This window comes from Oncorhynchus kisutch, unplaced genomic scaffold (genome assembly GCF_002021735.2).
Source record: "Oncorhynchus kisutch isolate 150728-3 unplaced genomic scaffold, Okis_V2 scaffold3995, whole genome shotgun sequence".
Lineage (NCBI taxonomy): Eukaryota > Metazoa > Chordata > Actinopteri > Salmoniformes > Salmonidae > Oncorhynchus > Oncorhynchus kisutch.
In genome coordinates this window covers 216,570-236,375 of record NW_022265940.1, presented here as the reverse complement: position 1 = coordinate 236,375, position 19,806 = coordinate 216,570, and positions in this window count along the sequence as shown.

Below are 19,806 nucleotides of genomic sequence, written 5' to 3'. Positions count from 1 at the left end.
TACCTGTCTATGTTTAGGTGGGGTACGGCTAGGCTAACTAACCTGTCTATGTTTAGGTGGGTTATAGGCTAACTAACCTGTCTATGTTTTAGATGGGTTACAGGCTAGGCTAACTAGCCTGGCATGTTTACTATGTTGGTTTATAGACTAGGCCTAACTAACCTGTCTATGTTTAGGGGGTGGTTATAGACTAGGCTAACTAACCTGTCTATGTTTAGAGGTGGGTTCTAGGCTAGCTAACTAACCTTCTATTGTTTTAGGTGGGTTATAGACTAGGCTAACTAACCTGTCTATGTTTAGGTGGGTTATAGGTTAGGCTAACTAACCTGTCTATGTTTAGGTGGGTTATAGGCTAGGCTAACTAACCTGTCTATGTTTAGGTGGGTTATAGGCTAGGCTAACTAACCTGTCTATGTTTAGGTGGGTTATAGACTAGGCTAACTAAACCTGTCTATGTTTAGGTGGGTTATAGACTAGGCTAACTAACCTGTCTATGTTTAGGTGGGTTATAGACTAGGCTAACTAACCTGTCTATGTTTAGGTGGGTTATAGACTAGGCTAACTAACCTGTCTATGTTTAGGTGGGTTATAGCTAATTCTAAATGGCTCTAGCAGTTCAAAAAGTAGCTTAAGCAGAAAATAGACTGGACGCAATTATTCCAAAACTGCAGCTTGTTGTTAGAACACATTTGTGTGAGAGAGACACAGAGGGGAAAGAACAGTGGTGCTTGGGCTATTGTACAAATAGAACACTGGAGTCAAAGCAAATTAACATTGTCTTCTAAGACAACATTTCACTTACTCATTCGGGCAGCTACAAAGCACATTCCACCAAATAATTGTACAGTTTTTAAAACATTAAAAAAAGAAAGTGATCTCTGGTTGAAGATCGAGTTTTGCTGTCTGTTTGAGTATCCATGTCGATCCCTAAACACACACACACAGACACACAGACACACAGACACACAGACACACAGACAGACAGACAGACAGACACAGACACAGACACAGACACAGACACAGACACAGACACAGACACACAGACACAGACACAGACACAGACACACACACACACACACACACACACACACACACACACACACACACACACACACACACACACACACACACACACACCTAGAGTGTCCAGGTGAGAATCCATCACAGCTATTATTATCAGGTGCTTCTCTGTGCATCTATCACATCCCCTGAGATTAGCCTCAATATTAACACAGAGAGACACCACCAGCTAGCTAATAAACCCCAACAGGACTGATGGTCTGGACACAGACCAATCAGAATGATGTAAATGCACATGGCAGGTAAACAGAGGACATACTGCTTTTCTCCCCATATGTTGGCTAACAACACAGAAAGAGAAATCATGTTTTCGATATGAAAAGATCGGATTCCGTTACAAAAAACAACAGAAAACCGTTTTGATATTGAGTGTTTTGAATTCATCCGTTTCAGGTATTGTGGGAACTGTGAGCGTCTGTCATTTCTATTTGATGTGGGGGGGAAATAGTGATGATGGCAGCCTGGAGGGTTAAACACAGGACAGTAGTAAAACAGCTCAAAGCACCGTTACAACAACAACACACATTCAAAATGGTGTTGTTTTATTCCATTTAGAATTCCAAATATCATGGTATATCCTTGTAGGTCAAAAGAAAAATGACATAAGGATCATTGTCAGAGTGTGAACAACTGGTCAAAAGTGAAGTGCAGGAGAGCAGAGATGAAAACAGCCGGACGCAACTGCGTCAACACTCTGGAAAAGCGCTAGCGCACAAAATCACACAGCATGGTACAAATAAACAAAACTGCAGGTCAACATAATACCTGGTGCAAAACCAGCCTGTAGCGTCACGTAATGAACTAACAAACCCAGCCTGTAACGTCACGTAACGAACTAACAAAACCAGCCTGTAACGTCACGTAACAAACTAACAAAACCAGCCTGTAACGTCACGTAATGAACTAACAAAACCATGGGCTAACATAATACCTGGTGCAAAACCAGCCTGTAGCGTCACGTAATGAACTAACAAAACCAGCCTGTAACGTCACGTAATGAACTAACAAAACCATGGGCTAACATAATACCCGGTGCAAAACCAGCCTGTAGCGTCACGTAACAAACTAACAAAACCATGGGCTAACATAATACCCGGTGCAAAACCAGCCTGTAGCGTCACGTAACAAACTAACAAAACCACGGGCTAACATAATACCTGGTGCAAAACCAGCCTGTAGCGTCACGTAATGAACTAACAAAACCAGCCTGTAACGTCACGTAATGAACTAACAAAACCATGGGCTAACATAATACCCGGTGCAAAACCAGCCTGTAGCGTCACGTAACAAACTAACAAAACCATGGGCTAACATAATACCCGGTGCAAAACCAGCCTGTAGCGTCACGTAACAAACTAACAAAACCACGGGCTAACATAATACCTGGTGCAAAACCAGCCTGTAGAGTCACGTAATGAACTAACAAAACCAGCCTGTAACATCACGTAATGAACTAACAAAACCAGCCTGTAGCGTCACGTAACGAAGTAACAAAACCAGCCTGTAACGTCACGTAACGAACTAACAAAACCAGCCTGTAGCGTCACGTAATGAACTAACAAAACCAGCCTGTAACGTCACGTAATGAACTAACAAAACCATGGGCTAACATAATACCCGGTGCAAAACCAGCCTGTAGCGTCATGTAACAAACTAACAAAACCATGGGCTAACATAATACCCGGTGCAAAACCAGCCTGTAGCGTCACGTAACAAACTAACAAAACCACGGGCTAACATAATACCTGGTGCAAAACCAGCCTGTAGCGTCACGTAATGAACTAACAAAACCAGCCTGTAACATCACGTAATGAACTAACAAAACCAGCCTGTAGCGTCACGTAACGAAGTAACAAAACCAGCCTGTAACGTCACGTAACGAACTAACAAAACCAGCCTGTAGCGTCACGTAATGAACTAACAAAACCAGCCTGTAGCGTCACGTAATGAACTAACAAAACCAGCCTGTAACGTCACGTAAGAACTAACAAAACCAGCCTGTAACGTCACGTAACGAACGAACAAAACCAGCCTGTAGCGTCACGTAACGAACTAACAAAACCAGCCTGTAGTGTCACGTAACGAACTAACAAAACCAGCCTGTAGCGTCACGTAACGAACTAACAAAACCACGGGCTAACATAATACCCGGTGCAAAACCAGCCTGTAGCGTCACGTAACAAACTAACAAAACCACGGGCTAACATAATACCTGGTGCAAAACCAGCCTGTAGCGTCACGTAATGAACTAACAAACCAGCCTGTAGCGTCACGTAATGAACTAACAAAACCAGCCTGTAACGTCACGTAACGAACTAACAAAACCAGCCTGTAACGTCACGTAACGAACTAACAAAACCAGCCTGTAACGTCACGTAATGAACTAACAAAACCAGCCTGTAGCGTCACGTAACGAACTAACAAAACCAGCCTGTAACGTCACGTAATGAACTAACAAAACCAGCCTGTAACGTCACGTAACGAACGAACAAAACCAGCCTGTAGCGTCACGTAACGAACTAACAAAACCAGCCTGTAGCGTCACGTAACGAACTAACAAAACCAGCCTGTAACGTCACGTAATGAACTAACAAAACCAGCCTGTAGCGTCACGTAATGAACTAACAAAACCAGCCTGTAACGTCACGTAATGAACTAACAAAACCATGGGCTAACATAATACCCGGTGCAAAACCAGCCTGTAGCGTCACGTAACAAACTAACAAAACCATGGGCTAACATAATACCCGGTGCAAAACCAGCCTGTAGCGTCACGTAACAAACTAACAAAACCACGGGCTAACATAATACCTGGTGCAAAACCAGCCTGTAGCGTCACGTAATGAACTAACAAAACCAGCCTGTAACATCACGTAATGAACTAACAAAACCAGCCTGTAGCGTCACGTAACGAAGTAACAAAACCAGCCTGTAACGTCACGTAACGAACTAACAAAACCAGCCTGTAGCGTCACGTAATGAACTAACAAAACCAGCCTGTAGCGTCACGTAATGAACTAACAAAACCAGCCTGTAACGTCACGTAAGAACTAACAAAACCAGCCTGTAACGTCACGTAACGAACGAACAAAACCAGCCTGTAGCGTCACGTAACGAACTAACAAAACCAGCCTGTAGTGTCACGTAACGAACTAACAAAACCAGCCTGTAGCGTCACGTAACGAACTAACAAAACCACGGGCTAACATAATACCCGGTGCAAAACCAGCCTGTAGCGTCACGTAACAAACTAACAAAACCACGGGCTAACATAATACCTGGTGCAAAACCAGCCTGTAGCGTCACATAATGAACTAACAAAACCAGCCTGTAACATCACGTAATGAACTAACAAAACCAGCCTGTAGCGTCACGTAATGAACTAACAAAACCAGCCTGTAACGTCACGTAACGAACTAACAAAACCAGCCTGTAACGTCACGTAACGAACTAACAAAACCAGCCTGTAACGTCACGTAATGAACTAACAAAACCAGCCTGTAGCGTCACGTAACGAACTAACAAAACCAGCCTGTAACGTCACGTAATGAACTAACAAAACCAGCCTGTAACGTCACGTAACGAACGAACAAAACCAGCCTGTAGCGTCACGTAACGAACTAACAAAACCAGCCTGTAGCGTCACGTAACGAACTAACAAAACCAGCCTGTAGCGTCACGTAACGAACTAACAAAACCACGGGCTAACATAATACCCGGTGCAAAACCAGCCTGTAGCGTCATGTAAAAACTAACAAAACCAGCCTGTAGCGTCACGTAACAAACTAACAAAACCAGCCTGTAACGTCACGTAACGAACTAACAAAACCGCAGGTCAACATAATACCTGGTGCAAAACCAGCCTGTAGCGTCACGTAACGAACTAACAAAACCGCAGGTCAACATAATACCTGGCGCAAAACCAGCCTGTAGCGTCACGTAACGAACTAACAAAACCAGCCTGTAACGTCACGTAACGAACTAACAAAACCAGCCTGTAGCGTCACGTAACGAACTAACAAAACCAGCCTGTAACGTCACGTAACGAACAAACGAACAAAACCAGCCTGTAACGTCACGTAACGAACAAACAAAACCAGCCTGTAACGTCACGTAACGAACTAACAAAACCAGCCTGTAACGTCACGTAACAAACTAACAAAACCAGCCTGTAACGTCACGTAACGAACAAACAAAACCAGCCTGTAACGTCACGCAACAAACTAACAAAACCAGCCTGTAACGTCACGTAACGAACTAACAAAACCAGCCTGTAACGTCACGTAACGAACTAACAAAACCAGCCTGTAACGTCATGTAACGAACTAACAAAACCAGCCTGTAACGTCACGTAACGAACTAACAAAACCAGCCTGTAACGTCACGTAACGAACAAACGAACAAAACCACACACAGACACGGGGGGCAACAGAGGATAACGTAGAGTAATGAGGGGATGTGAGGGAAAACAAGACAAAACAAATGGAAAATGAAAGGTGGAGCCGCGATGGCTAGAAGACCGGTGACGTCGACCGCCGAACGCCGCCCGAACAAGGAGAGGGACCGACAATCATTTAATTTAATTTAGACAAAAGCTTTTAAATAATTGGCCCAAAAAAATCCACAAAAATGAAAATATGTTCCTTCCTTCAAGTAGTCGAATATTAACGTCCCTTTAGATATCCGGGACATTTGATGAACCGTGCCTGAAGACCATAGACTACAGATCTGCAGAGATGGACCAAGGAGGAGGGGCAGGGAGTGATGATGAACCGTGCCTGAAGACCATAGACTACAGATCTGCAGAGATGGACCAAGGAGGAGGGGCAGGGAGTGATGATGAACCGTGCCTGAAGACCATAGACTACAGATCTGCAGAGATGGACCAAGGAGGAGGGGCAGGGAGTGATGATTAACCGTACCCATCTCCAACTGAAGGCCATAGACTCTACAGATCTGCAGAGATGGGTTCAGACCAAGGAGGAGGGGGAGGGAGTGATGATGAACCGTGCCCATCTCCAACTGAAGACCATAGACTCTACAGATCTGCAGAGATGGGTTCGGACCAAGGAGGAGGGGCAGGGAGTGATGATGAACCGTGCCCATCTCCACCTGAAGACCATAGACTCTACAGATCTGCAGAGATGGGTTCGGACCAAGGAGGAGGGGCAGGGAGTGATGATGAACCGTGCCCATCTCCAACTGAAGACCATAGACTCTACAGATCTGCAGAGATGGGTTCGGACCAAGGAGGAGGGGCAGGGAGTGATGATGAAGCGTGCCCATCCCCAGCTGAAGACTATAGACTCTACAGATATGCAGAGATGGACCAAAGAGGAGGGGCAGGGAGTGATGATGAACCGTGCCCATCTCCAACTGAAGACCATAGACTCTACAGATCTGCAGAGATGGGTTCGGACCAAAGAGGAGGGGCAGGGAGTGATTACAGAGTTAATGAAGTCACTCCAGCATCATCTCCCACTATTTCATAATACACACAGCAGACAGAATGAAAGTACATTAGGCTAAAAGAAGCTAAGCTCCTTTAGGGATTAATATAGTCTGGACTAGGATAGGATAGAATAGGATAGAATATATATATGGCTATAGAGAGAGAGAGAGAGAGAGAGAGAGAGAGAGACAGACAGAGAGAGAAAGAGAGTGAGAGAACGAGAAAGAGAGAGAGAGAGAGAGAGAGAGAGAAAGAGAGAGAGAGAGAGAGAGAGAGAGAGAGAAAGAGAGAGTGAGAAAGAGAGAATGAGAGAAAGAGAGAGAGAGAGAGAGAGAGAGAGAGACAGAGAGAGAGAGAGAGAGAGTGTGTGTACCAGAACATCTATCGGAGACACAACTAGTGGAGCTCAGAAACAGCCCCTTTGGGTTGACCACTATACATCTTCAGTAGTCTGTCTTTAACGTAAAAATGAACATCTCCCCAGGAGATGGTGTTAGTTCCTGCCTTTAGGAGGGATGTACTGTACCTTGTGTGTGGGGGGGGGGGGGGGGGGGGGGGGGGGGGGGCTGGATAAAGCCCTGGGGGCCTCTGTGGAGGGGATGTTCTATGTGGACATACACTGCCTGTGGAAATATACTTCCTATAGATATCCTCCTCCTATTGGGTTAGAAAGGAACTCTCCTGCCCGTCACTGTCTATCTGGGTTAGAAAGGAACTCTCCTGCCCGTCACTGTCTATCTGGGTTAGAAAGGAACTCTCCTGCCCGTCACTGTCTATTGGGTTAGAAAGGAACTCTCCTGCCCGTCACTGTCTATCTGGGTTAGAAAGGAACTCTCCTGCCCGTCACTGTCTATCTGGGTTAGAAAGGAACTCTCCTGCCCGTCACTGTCTATCTGGTTAGAAAGGAACTCTCCTGCCCGTCACTGTCTATCTGGGTTAGAAAGGAACTCTCCTGCCCGTCACTGTCTATCTGGGTTAGAAAGGAACTCTCCTGCCCGTCACTGTCTATCTGGGTTAGAAAGGAACTCTCCTGCCCGTCACTGTCTATCTGGGTTAGAAAGGAACTCTCCTGCCCGTCACTGTCTATCTGGGTTAGAAAGGAACTCTCCTGCCCGTCACTGTCTATCTGGGTTAGAAAGGAACTCTCCTGCCCGTCACTGTCTATCTGGGTAGAAAGGAACTCTCCTGCCCGTCACTGTCTATCTGGGTTAGAAAGGAACTCTCCTGCCCGTCACTGTCTATCTGGGTTAGAAAGGAACTCTCCTGCCCGTCACTGTCTATCTGGGTTAGAAAGGAACTCTCCTGCCCGTCACTGTCTATCTGGGTTAGAAAGGAACTCTCCTGCCCGTCACTGTCTATCTGGGTTAGAAAGGAACTCTCCTGCCCGTCACTGTCTATCTGGGTTAGAAAGGAACTCTCCTGCCCGTCACTGTCTATCTGGGTTAGAAAGGAACTCTCCTGCCCGTCACTGTCTATCTGGGTTAGAAAGGAACTCTCCTGCCCGTCACTGTCTATCTGGGTTAGAAAGGAACTCTCCTGCCCGTCACTGTCTATCTGGGTTAGAAAGGAACTCTCCTGCCCGTCACTGTCTATCTGGGTTAGAAAGGAGCTCTCCTGCCCGTCACTGTCTATATGGGTTAGAAAGGAACTCTCCTGCCCGTCACTGTCTATATGGGTTAGAAAGGAACTCTCCTGCCCGTCACTGTCTATCTGGGTTAGAAAGGAACTCTCCTGCCGTCACTGTCTATCTGGGTTAGAAAGGAACTCTCCTGCCCGTCACTGTCTATCTGGGTTAGAAAGGAACTCTCCTGCCCGTCACTGTCTATCTGGGTTAGAAAGGAACTCTCCTGCCCGTCACTGTCTATCTGGGTTAGAAAGGAACTCTCCTGCCCGTCACTGTCTATCTGGGTTAGAAAGGAACTCTCCTGCCCGTCACTGTCTATCTGGCTGTTCAGAGCTCTTCTTTAACCAGACAGCTTTATTTTCACTGACAAGGTTTTAAGCTTTTAAACCCTTCAAGGGAAGTGAGCGAGTGGAGTATACACTTCATGGAAAGGAGAGAATCAGAACAGGAAGGGGGAGTGAGCGAGTGGAGTATACACTTCATGGAAAGGAGAGAATCAGAACAGGAAGGGGGAGTGAGCGAGTGGAGTATACACTTCATGGAAAGGAGAGAATCAGAACAGGAAGGGGGAGTGAGCGAGTGGAGTATACACTTCATGGAAAGGAGAGAATCAGAACAGGAAGGGGGAGTGAGCGAGTGGAGTATACACTTCATGGAAAGGAGAGAATCAGAACAGGAAGGGGGAGTGAGCGAGTGGAGTATACACTTCATGGAAAGGAGAGAATCAGAACAGGAAGGGGAGTGAGCGAGTGGAGTATACACTTCATGGAAAGGAGAGAATCAGAACAGGAAGGGGGAGTGAGCGAGTGGAGTATACACTTCATGGAAAGGAGAGAATCAGAACAGGAAGGGGGAGTGAGCGAGTGGAGTATACACTTCATGGAAAGGAGAGAATCAGAACAGGAAGGGGGAGTGAGCGAGTGGAGTATACACTTCATGGAAAGGAGAGAATCAGAACAGGAAGGGGGAGTGAGCGAGTGGAGTATACACTTCATGGAAAGGAGAGAATCAGAACAGGAAGGGGGAGTGAGCGAGTGGAGTATACACTTCATGGAAAGGAGAGAATCAGAACAGGAAGGGGGAGTGAGCGAGTGGAGTATACACTTCATGGAAAGGAGAGAATCAGAACAGGAAGGGGGAGTGAGCGAGTGGAGTATACACTTCATGGAAAGGAGAGAATCAGAACAGGAAGGGGGAGTGAGCGAGTGGAGTATACACTTCATGGAAAGGAGAGAATCAGAACAGGAAGGGGGAGTGAGCGAGTGGAGTATATACTTCATGGAAAGGAGAGAATCAGAACAGGAAGGGGGAGTGAGCGAGTGGAGTATACACTTCATGGAAAGGAGAGAATCAGAACAGGAAGGGGAAGTGAGCGAGTGGAGTATACACTTCATGGAAAGGAGAGAATCAGAACAGGAAGGGGGAGTGAGCGAGTGGAGTATACACTTCATGGAAAGGAGAGAATCAGAACAGGAAGGGGGAGTGAGCGAGTGGAGTATACACTTCATGGAAAGGAGAGAATCAGAACAGGAAGGGGGAGTGAGCGAGTGGAGTATACACTTCATGGAAAGGAGAGAATCAGAACAGGAAGGGGAAGTGAGCGAGTGGAGTATACACTTCATGGAAAGGAGAGAATCAGAACAGGAAGGGGGAGTGAGCGAGTGGAATATACACTTCATGGAAAGGAGAGAATCAGAACAGGAAGGGGGAGTGAGCGAGTGGAGTATACACTTCATGGAAAGGAGAGAATCAGAACAGGAAGGGGGAGTGAGCGAGTGGAGTATACACTTCATGGAAAGGAGAGAATCAGAACAGGAAGGGGAAGTGAGCGAGTGGAGTATACACTTCATGGAAAGGAGAGAATCAGAACAGGAAGGGGGAGTGAGCGAGTGGAGTATACACTTCATGGAAAGGAGAGAATCAGAACAGGAAGGGGGAGTGAGCGAGTGGAGTATACACTTCATGGAAAGGAGAGAATCAGAATAGGAAGCGGGAGTGAGCGAGTGGAGTATACACTTCATGGAAAGGAGAGAATCAGAATAGGAAGCGGGAGTGAGCGAGTGGAGTATACACTTCATGGAAAGGAGAGAATCAGAACAGGAAGGGGGAGTGAGCGAGTGGAGTATACACTTCATGGAAAGGAGAGAATCAGAACAGGAAGGGGGAGTGAGCGAGTGGAGAATACACTTCATGGAAAGGAGAGAATGAGAACAGGAAGGGGAAGTGAGCGAGTGGAGTATACACTTCATGGAAAGGAGAGAATCAGAACAGGAAGGGGAAGTGAGCGAGTGGAGTATACACTTCATGGAAAGGAGAGAATCAGAATAGGAAGCGGGAGTGAGCGAGTGGAGTATACACTTCATGGAAAGGAGAGAATCAGAATAGGAAGCGGGAGTGAGCGAGTGGAGTATACACTTCATGGAAAGGAGAGAATCAGAACAGGAAGGGGGAGTGAGCGAGTGGAGTATACACTTCATGGAAAGGAGAGAATCAGAACAGGAAGGGGGAGTGAGCGAGTGGAGAATACACTTCATGGAAAGGAGAGAATGAGAACAGGAAGGGGAAGTGAGCGAGTGGAGTATACACTTCATGGAAAGGAGAGAATCAGAACAGGAAGGGGAAGTGAGCGAGTGGAGTATACACTTCATGGAAAGGAGAGAATCAGAATAGGAAGCGGGAGTGAGCGAGTGGAGTATACACTTCATGGAAAGGAGAGAATCAGAACAGGAAGGGGGAGTGAGCGAGTGGAGTATACACTTCATGGAAAGGAGAGAATCAGAACAGGAAGGGGGAGTGAGCGAGTGGAGTATACACTTCATGGAAAGGAGAGAATCAGAACAGGAAGGGGGAGTGAGCGAGTGGAGTATACTTCATGGAAAGGAGAGAATCAGAACAGGAAGGGGGAGTGAGCGAGTGGAGTATACACTTCATGGAAAGGAGAGAATCAGAACAGGAAGGGGAAGTGAGCGAGTGGAGTATACACTTCATGGAAAGGAGAGAATCAGAACAGGAAGGGGGAGTGAGCGAGTGGAGTATACACTTCATGGAAAGGAGAGAATCAGAACAGGAAGGGGGAGTGAGCGAGTGGAGTATACACTTCATGGAAAGGAGAGAATCAGAACAGGAAGGGGGAGTGAGCGAGTGGAGTATACACTTCATGGAAAGGAGAGAATCAGAACAGGAAGGGGAAGTGAGCGAGTGGAGTATACACTTCATGGAAAGGAGAGAATCAGAACAGGAAGGGGGAGTGAGCGAGTGGAATATACACTTCATGGAAAGGAGAGAATCAGAACAGGAAGGGGGAGTGAGCGAGTGGAGTATACACTTCATGGAAAGGAGAGAATCAGAACAGGAAGGGGGAGTGAGCGAGTGGAGTATACACTTCATGGAAAGGAGAGAATCAGAACAGGAAGGGGAAGTGAGCGAGTGGAGTATACACTTCATGGAAAGGAGAGAATCAGAACAGGAAGGGGGAGTGAGCGAGTGGAGTATACACTTCATGGAAAGGAGAGAATCAGAACAGGAAGGGGGAGTGAGCGAGTGGAGTATACACTTCATGGAAAGGAGAGAATCAGAATAGGAAGCGGGAGTGAGCGAGTGGAGTATACACTTCATGGAAAGGAGAGAATCAGAATAGGAAGCGGGAGTGAGCGAGTGGAGTATACACTTCATGGAAAGGAGAGAATCAGAACAGGAAGGGGGAGTGAGCGAGTGGAGTATACACTTCATGGAAAGGAGAGAATCAGAACAGGAAGGGGGAGTGAGCGAGTGGAGTATACACTTCATGGAAAGGAGAGAATGAGAACAGGAAGGGGAAGTGAGCGAGTGGAGTATACACTTCATGGAAAGGAGAGAATCAGAACAGGAAGGGGAAGTGAGCGAGTGGAGTATACACTTCATGGAAAGGAGAGAATCAGAATAGGAAGCGGGAGTGAGCGAGTGGAGTATACACTTCATGGAAAGGAGAGAATCAGAACAGGAAGGGGGAGTGAGCGAGTGGAGTATACACTTCATGGAAAGGAGAGAATCAGAACAGGAAGGGGGAGTGAGCGAGTGGAGTATACACTTCATGGAAAGGAGAGAATGAGAACAGGAAGGGGAAGTGAGCGAGTGGAGTATACACTTCATGGAAAGGAGAGAATCAGAACAGGAAGGGGAAGTGAGCGAGTGGAGTATACACTTCATGGAAAGGAGAGAATCAGAACAGGAAGGGGGAGTGAGCGAGTGGAGTATACACTTCATGGAAAGGAGAGAATGAGAACAGGAAGGGGAAGTGAGCGAGTGGAGTATACACTTCATGGAAAGGAGAGAATCAGAACAGGAAGGGGAAGTGAGCGAGTGGAGTATACACTTCATGGAAAGGAGAGAATCAGAATAGGAAGCGGGAAGTGAGCGAGTGGAGTATACACTTCATGGAAAGGAGAGAATCAGAACAGGAAGGGGGAGTGAGCGAGTGGAGTATACACTTCATGGAAAGGAGAGAATCAGAACAGGAAGGGGGAGTGAGCGAGTGGAGTATACTTCATGGAAAGGAGAGAATCAGAACAGGAAGGGGGAGTGAGCGAGTGGAGTATACACTTCATGGAAAGGAGAGAATCAGAACAGGAAGGGGAAGTGAGCGAGTGGAGTATACACTTCATGGAAAGGAGAGAATCAGAACAGGAAGGGGGAGTGAGCGAGTGGAGTATACACTTCATGGAAAGGAGAGAATCAGAACAGGAAGGGGGAGTGAGCGAGTGGAGTATACACTTCATGGAAAGGAGAGAATCAGAACAGGAAGGGGGAGTGAGCGAGTGGAGTATACACTTCATGGAAAGGAGAGAATCAGAACAGGAAGGGGAAGTGAGCGAGTGGAGTATACACTTCATGGAAAGGAGAGAATCAGAACAGGAAGGGGGAGTGAGCGAGTGGAATATACACTTCATGGAAAGGAGAGAATCAGAACAGGAAGGGGGAGTGAGCGAGTGGAGTATACACTTCATGGAAAGGAGAGAATCAGAACAGGAAGGGGGAGTGAGCGAGTGGAGTATACACTTCATGGAAAGGAGAGAATCAGAACAGGAAGGGGAAGTGAGCGAGTGGAGTATACACTTCATGGAAAGGAGAGAATCAGAACAGGAAGGGGGAGTGAGCGAGTGGAGTATACACTTCATGGAAAGGAGAGAATCAGAACAGGAAGGGGGAGTGAGCGAGTGGAGTATACACTTCATGGAAAGGAGAGAATCAGAATAGGAAGCGGGAGTGAGCGAGTGGAGTATACACTTCATGGAAAGGAGAGAATCAGAATAGGAAGCGGGAGTGAGCGAGTGGAGTATACACTTCATGGAAAGGAGAGAATCAGAACAGGAAGGGGGAGTGAGCGAGTGGAGTATACACTTCATGGAAAGGAGAGAATCAGAACAGGAAGGGGGAGTGAGCGAGTGGAGTATACACTTCATGGAAAGGAGAGAATGAGAACAGGAAGGGGAAGTGAGCGAGTGGAGTATACACTTCATGGAAAGGAGAGAATCAGAACAGGAAGGGGAAGTGAGCGAGTGGAGTATACACTTCATGGAAAGGAGAGAATCAGAATAGGAAGCGGGAGTGAGCGAGTGGAGTATACACTTCATGGAAAGGAGAGAATCAGAACAGGAAGGGGGAGTGAGCGAGTGGAGTATACACTTCATGGAAAGGAGAGAATCAGAACAGGAAGGGGGAGTGAGCGAGTGGAGTATACACTTCATGGAAAGGAGAGAATGAGAACAGGAAGGGGAAGTGAGCGAGTGGAGTATACACTTCATGGAAAGGAGAGAATCAGAACAGGAAGGGGAAGTGAGCGAGTGGAGTATACACTTCATGGAAAGGAGAGAATCAGAATAGGAAGCGGGAGTGAGCGAGTGGAGTATACACTTCATGGAAAGGAGAGAATCAGAACAGGAAGGGGGAGTGAGCGAGTGGAGTATACACTTCATGGAAAGGAGAGAATCAGAACAGGAAGGGGGAGTGAGCGAGTGGAGTATACACTTCATGGAAAGGAGAGAATCAGAACAGGAAGGGGGAGTGAGCGAGTGGAGTATACTTCATGGAAAGGAGAGAATCAGAACAGGAAGGGGGAGTGAGCGAGTGGAGTATACACTTCATGGAAAGGAGAGAATCAGAACAGGAAGGGGAAGTGAGCGAGTGGAGTATACACTTCATGGAAAGGAGAGAATCAGAACAGGAAGGGGGAGTGAGCGAGTGGAGTATACACTTCATGGAAAGGAGAGAATCAGAACAGGAAGGGGGAGTGAGCGAGTGGAGTATACACTTCATGGAAAGGAGAGAATCAGAACAGGAAGGGGGAGTGAGCGAGTGGAGTATACACTTCATGGAAAGGAGAGAATCAGAACAGGAAGGGGAAGTGAGCGAGTGGAGTATACACTTCATGGAAAGGAGAGAATCAGAACAGGAAGGGGGAGTGAGCGAGTGGAATATACACTTCATGGAAAGGAGAGAATCAGAACAGGAAGGGGGAGTGAGCGAGTGGAGTATACACTTCATGGAAAGGAGAGAATCAGAACAGGAAGGGGGAGTGAGCGAGTGGAGTATACACTTCATGGAAAGGAGAGAATCAGAACAGGAAGGGGAAGTGAGCGAGTGGAGTATACACTTCATGGAAAGGAGAGAATCAGAACAGGAAGGGGGAGTGAGCGAGTGGAGTATACACTTCATGGAAAGGAGAGAATCAGAACAGGAAGGGGGAGTGAGCGAGTGGAGTATACACTTCATGGAAAGGAGAGAATCAGAATAGGAAGCGGGAGTGAGCGAGTGGAGTATACACTTCATGGAAAGGAGAGAATCAGAATAGGAAGCGGGAGTGAGCGAGTGGAGTATACACTTCATGGAAAGGAGAGAATCAGAACAGGAAGGGGGAGTGAGCGAGTGGAGTATACACTTCATGGAAAGGAGAGAATCAGAACAGGAAGGGGGAGTGAGCGAGTGGAGTATACACTTCATGGAAAGGAGAGAATGAGAACAGGAAGGGGAAGTGAGCGAGTGGAGTATACACTTCATGGAAAGGAGAGAATCAGAACAGGAAGGGGAAGTGAGCGAGTGGAGTATACACTTCATGGAAAGGAGAGAATCAGAATAGGAAGCGGGAGTGAGCGAGTGGAGTATACACTTCATGGAAAGGAGAGAATCAGAACAGGAAGGGGGAGTGAGCGAGTGGAGTATACACTTCATGGAAAGGAGAGAATCAGAACAGGAAAGGGGGAGTGAGCGAGTGTATACTTTAGGGAGTAAGGGGAGAAGAAGAAGCAGAAAAGAGCTTATGCAGGTGGCTTGTTCCCGAGAGGAAAGCCCCGAGGCTGCCCTTCCCTCTTCCAAGCACGTCAGGGAGTGGCCCAGAATAGGTGCTGCCCTCCTCTGGTTAACAGTGGAAGCACAGGCTCTAATTGAGTGGGGAGGATCTTAAATTTTTTTTCAATTGAGATGAGTCACCTAGCAGGCGCTCTTATCCAGAGTGATTTATATTAGTGCATTCATCTTAAACCTGCCCATTTATGTTCTGGGTCAATTTGACCCGGAAGAGAGTTTGAAATCACAAAAGAAACACTATTTTTGACGTCCATGATGTTCTGGGTCAATTTGACCTTGGCCTATACAACGGTTTGTTCTGGGAAACAAGACGCTTTCTGCACAGGAATAGTGTAACCATGGTGATCACGTAGATATGATGTCCCTGTGATGCTCCGAGGCTGAGCAACACTGCTCTGAAGTCAATTTGAAGTCACGTTGACCTTGACCTTTAACCTTTGTGCTAGATATGAATGGTATGAATGGCTTCTCTTTCTCTCTCAGCTGTTAAACTCACTCTGTAATGACCTCTCAGGCTGTAAACTCACTCTGTAATGACCTCTCAGGCTGTAAACTCACTCTGTAATGACCTCTCAGCCTGTAAACTCACTCTGTAATGACCTCTCTCTCTAAGCCTGCAAACTCACTGTAATGACCTCTCAGCCTGCAAACTCACTCTGTAATGACCTCTCTCTCTCAGCCTGCAAACTCACTCTGTAATGACCTCTCTCTCTCAGCCTGTAAACTCACTCTGTAATGACCTCTCTCTCTCAGCCTGTAAACTCACTCTGTAATGACCTCTCTCTCTCAGCCTGTACACTCACTCTGTAATGACCTCTCTCTCTCAGCCTGTAAACTCACTCTGTAATGACCTCTCTCTCTCAGCCTGTAAACTCACTCTGTAATGACCTCTCTCTCTCAGCCTGTAAACTCACTCTGTAATGACCTCTCTCTCTCAGCCTGCAAACTCACTCTGTAATGACCTCTCTCTCTCAGCCTGTAAACTCACTCTGTAATGACCTCTCAGCCTGCAAACTCACTCTGTAATGACCTCTCTCTCTCAGCCTGCAAACTCACTCTGTAATGACCTCTCGCTCTCAGCCTGCAAACTCACTCTGTAATGACCTCTCTCTCTCAGCCTGTAAACTCACTCTGCAACTATCCTTCTCTTTCACTCTCAGCCTGCAAACTCACTCTGTAATGACCTCTCAGCCTGCAAACTCACTCTGTAATGACCTCTCAGCCTGCAAACTCACTCTGTAATGACCTCTCTCTCTCAGCCTGTAAACTCACTCTGTAATGACCTCTCAGCCTGCAAACTCACTCTATAATGACCTCTCTCTCAGCCTGCAAACTCACTCTATAATGACCGCTCTCTCTCAGCCTGCAAACTCACTCTGTAATGACCTCTCAGCCTGTAAACTCACTCTGTAATGACCTCTCAGCCTGCAAACTCACTCTATAATGACCTCTCTCTCAGCCTGCAAACTCACTCTATAATGACCGCTCTCTCTCAGCCTGCAAACTCACTCTGTAATGACCTCTCAGCCTGCAAACTCACTCTGTAATGACCTCTCAGCCTGTAAACTCACTCTGTAATGACCTCTCAGCCTGTAAACTCACCCCACAATTCGCGAAAGAAGCAAGGGAAGGAGAGGAAAAACGAGAGGGAAGCGGAGAGGGAGATTCATTCATGTTCGACCGCTCCGATCTCGAAAAAAAATAATCTGTGAATGATCTGGCTGCCTCGCCCGTTTGTCAGGAGAAAGAGAGATGGAGACCTAATGCATCTGGATAAGAGGCAGAGACAACAGGCTCGTTCTGCCTCCCTGGGGGCCCCTCAGAGTTTCAGGCTCTCTTCACGCCTCTCCCACACCCCCAACCCCCCCTCCTCTCTCTCTCTCCACAGGATTGTTCAGTAACCTTGTTAAATCTTTATAGCCGGTTGTCTGCTAGTATACACACAAACAGATAACAATTACCCCACTCTGTAGGATCACACAGATAACAATTACCCCACTCTGTAGGATCAAACAGATAACAATTACCCCACTCTGTAGGATCACACAGATAACAATTACCCCACTCTGTAGGATCACAATTACCCCACTCTGTAGGATCAAACAGATAACAATTACCCCACTCTGTAGGATCACACAGATAACAATTACCCCACTCTGTAGGATCACACAGATAACAATTACCCCACTCTGTAGGATCACACAGATAACAATTACCCCACTCTGTAGGATCACACAGATAACAATTACCCCACTCTGTAGGATCACACAGATAACAATTACCTCACTCTGTAGGATCACACAGATAACAATTACCCCACTCTGTAGGATCACACAGATAACAATTACCCCACTCTGTAGGATCACACAGATAACAATTACCCCACTCTGTAGGATCACAATTACCCCACTCTGTAGGATCACAATTACCCCACTCTGTAGGATCACAATTACCCCACTCTGTAGGATCACAATTACCCCACTCTGTAGGATCAAACAGATAACAATTACCCCACTCTGTAGGATCACACAGATAACAATTACCCCACTCTGTAGGATCACAATTACCCCACTCTGTAGGATCAAACAGATAACAATTACCCCACTCTGTAGGATCACAATTACCCCACTCTGTAGGATCAAACAGATAACAATTACCCCACTCTGTAGGATCAAACAGATAACAATTACCCCACTCTGTAGGATCACAATTACCCCACTCTGTAGGATCAAACAGATAACAATTACCCCACTCTGTAGGATCACACAGATAACAATTACCCCACTCTGTAGGATCACAATTACTCCACTCTGTAGGATCACACAGATAACAATTACCCCACTCTGTAGGATCACACAGATAACAATTACCCCACTCTGTAGGATCAAACAGATAACAATTACCCCACTCTGTAGGATCACACAGATAACAATTACCCCACTCTGTAGGATCACACAGATAACAATTACCCCACTCTGTAGGATCACACAGATAACAATTACCCCACTCTGTAGGATCACACAGATAACAATTACCCCACTCTGTAGGATCACAATTACCCCACTCTGTAGGATCAAACAGATAACAATTACCCCACTCTGTAGGATCACACAGATAACAATTACCCCACTCTGTAGGATCACACAGATAACAATTACCCCACTCTGTAGGATCACACAGATAACAATTACCCCACTCTGTAGGATCACAATTACCCCACTCTGTAGGATCAAACAGATAACAATTACCCCACTCTGTAGGATCAAACAGATAACAATTACCCCACTCTGTAGGATCACAATTACCCCACTCTGTAGGATCAAACAGATAACAATTACCCCACTCTGTAGGATCAAACAGATAACAATTACCCCACTCTGTAGGATCACACAGATAACAATTACCCCACTCTGTAGGATCACAATTACCCCACTCTGTAGGATCACACAGATAACAATTACCCCACTCTGTAGGATCAAACAGATAACAATTACCCCACTCTGTAGGATCACACAGATAACAATTACCCCACTCTGTAGGATCACACAGATAACAATTACCCCACTCTGTAGGATCACACAGATAACAATTACCCTACTCTGTAGGATCACACAGATAACAATTACCCCACTCTGTAGGATCACACAGATAACAATTACCCCACTCTGTAGGATCACACAGATAACAATTACCCCACTCTGTAGGATCAAACAGATAACAATTACCCCACTCTGTAGGATCAAAATGGAAAAATGTCACTCAAGGTAATCATCTTTTGAAGACTTTTAATCAATTTTAAGATTCTACTGAGTTACAGTACATATAAGGAAATCAAGTCAATTTCAATTCATTAATAAGGCCATAATCTATGGATTTTACAATGACTGGGCAGGGGCGCAGCCACGGGTGGGCCTGTGAGAGCATAGGACACTCTACAAAACACTCTACAAAACCCTACGTTCCTAACAAGTGTCTCCTACAGCTGAATGAGTTTGGCAAACAGTGCAAACAACCCGAAGGTGTGGGGATCACACAAGGCACCTTATAATAGGTAAAGTAATCCACTCAGCACTTCAGACTGGACCAGGACAGGATACAGAACAATAGAGTCAGAACAGACTGAACCAGGACAGGATACAGAACAATAGAGTCAGAACAGACTGAACCAGGACAGGATACAGAACAATAGAGTCAGAACAGACTGAACCAGGACAGGACACAGAACAATAGAGTCAGAACAGACTGAACCAGGACAGGATACAGAACAATAGAGTCAGAACAGACTGAACCAGGACAGGATACAGAACAATAG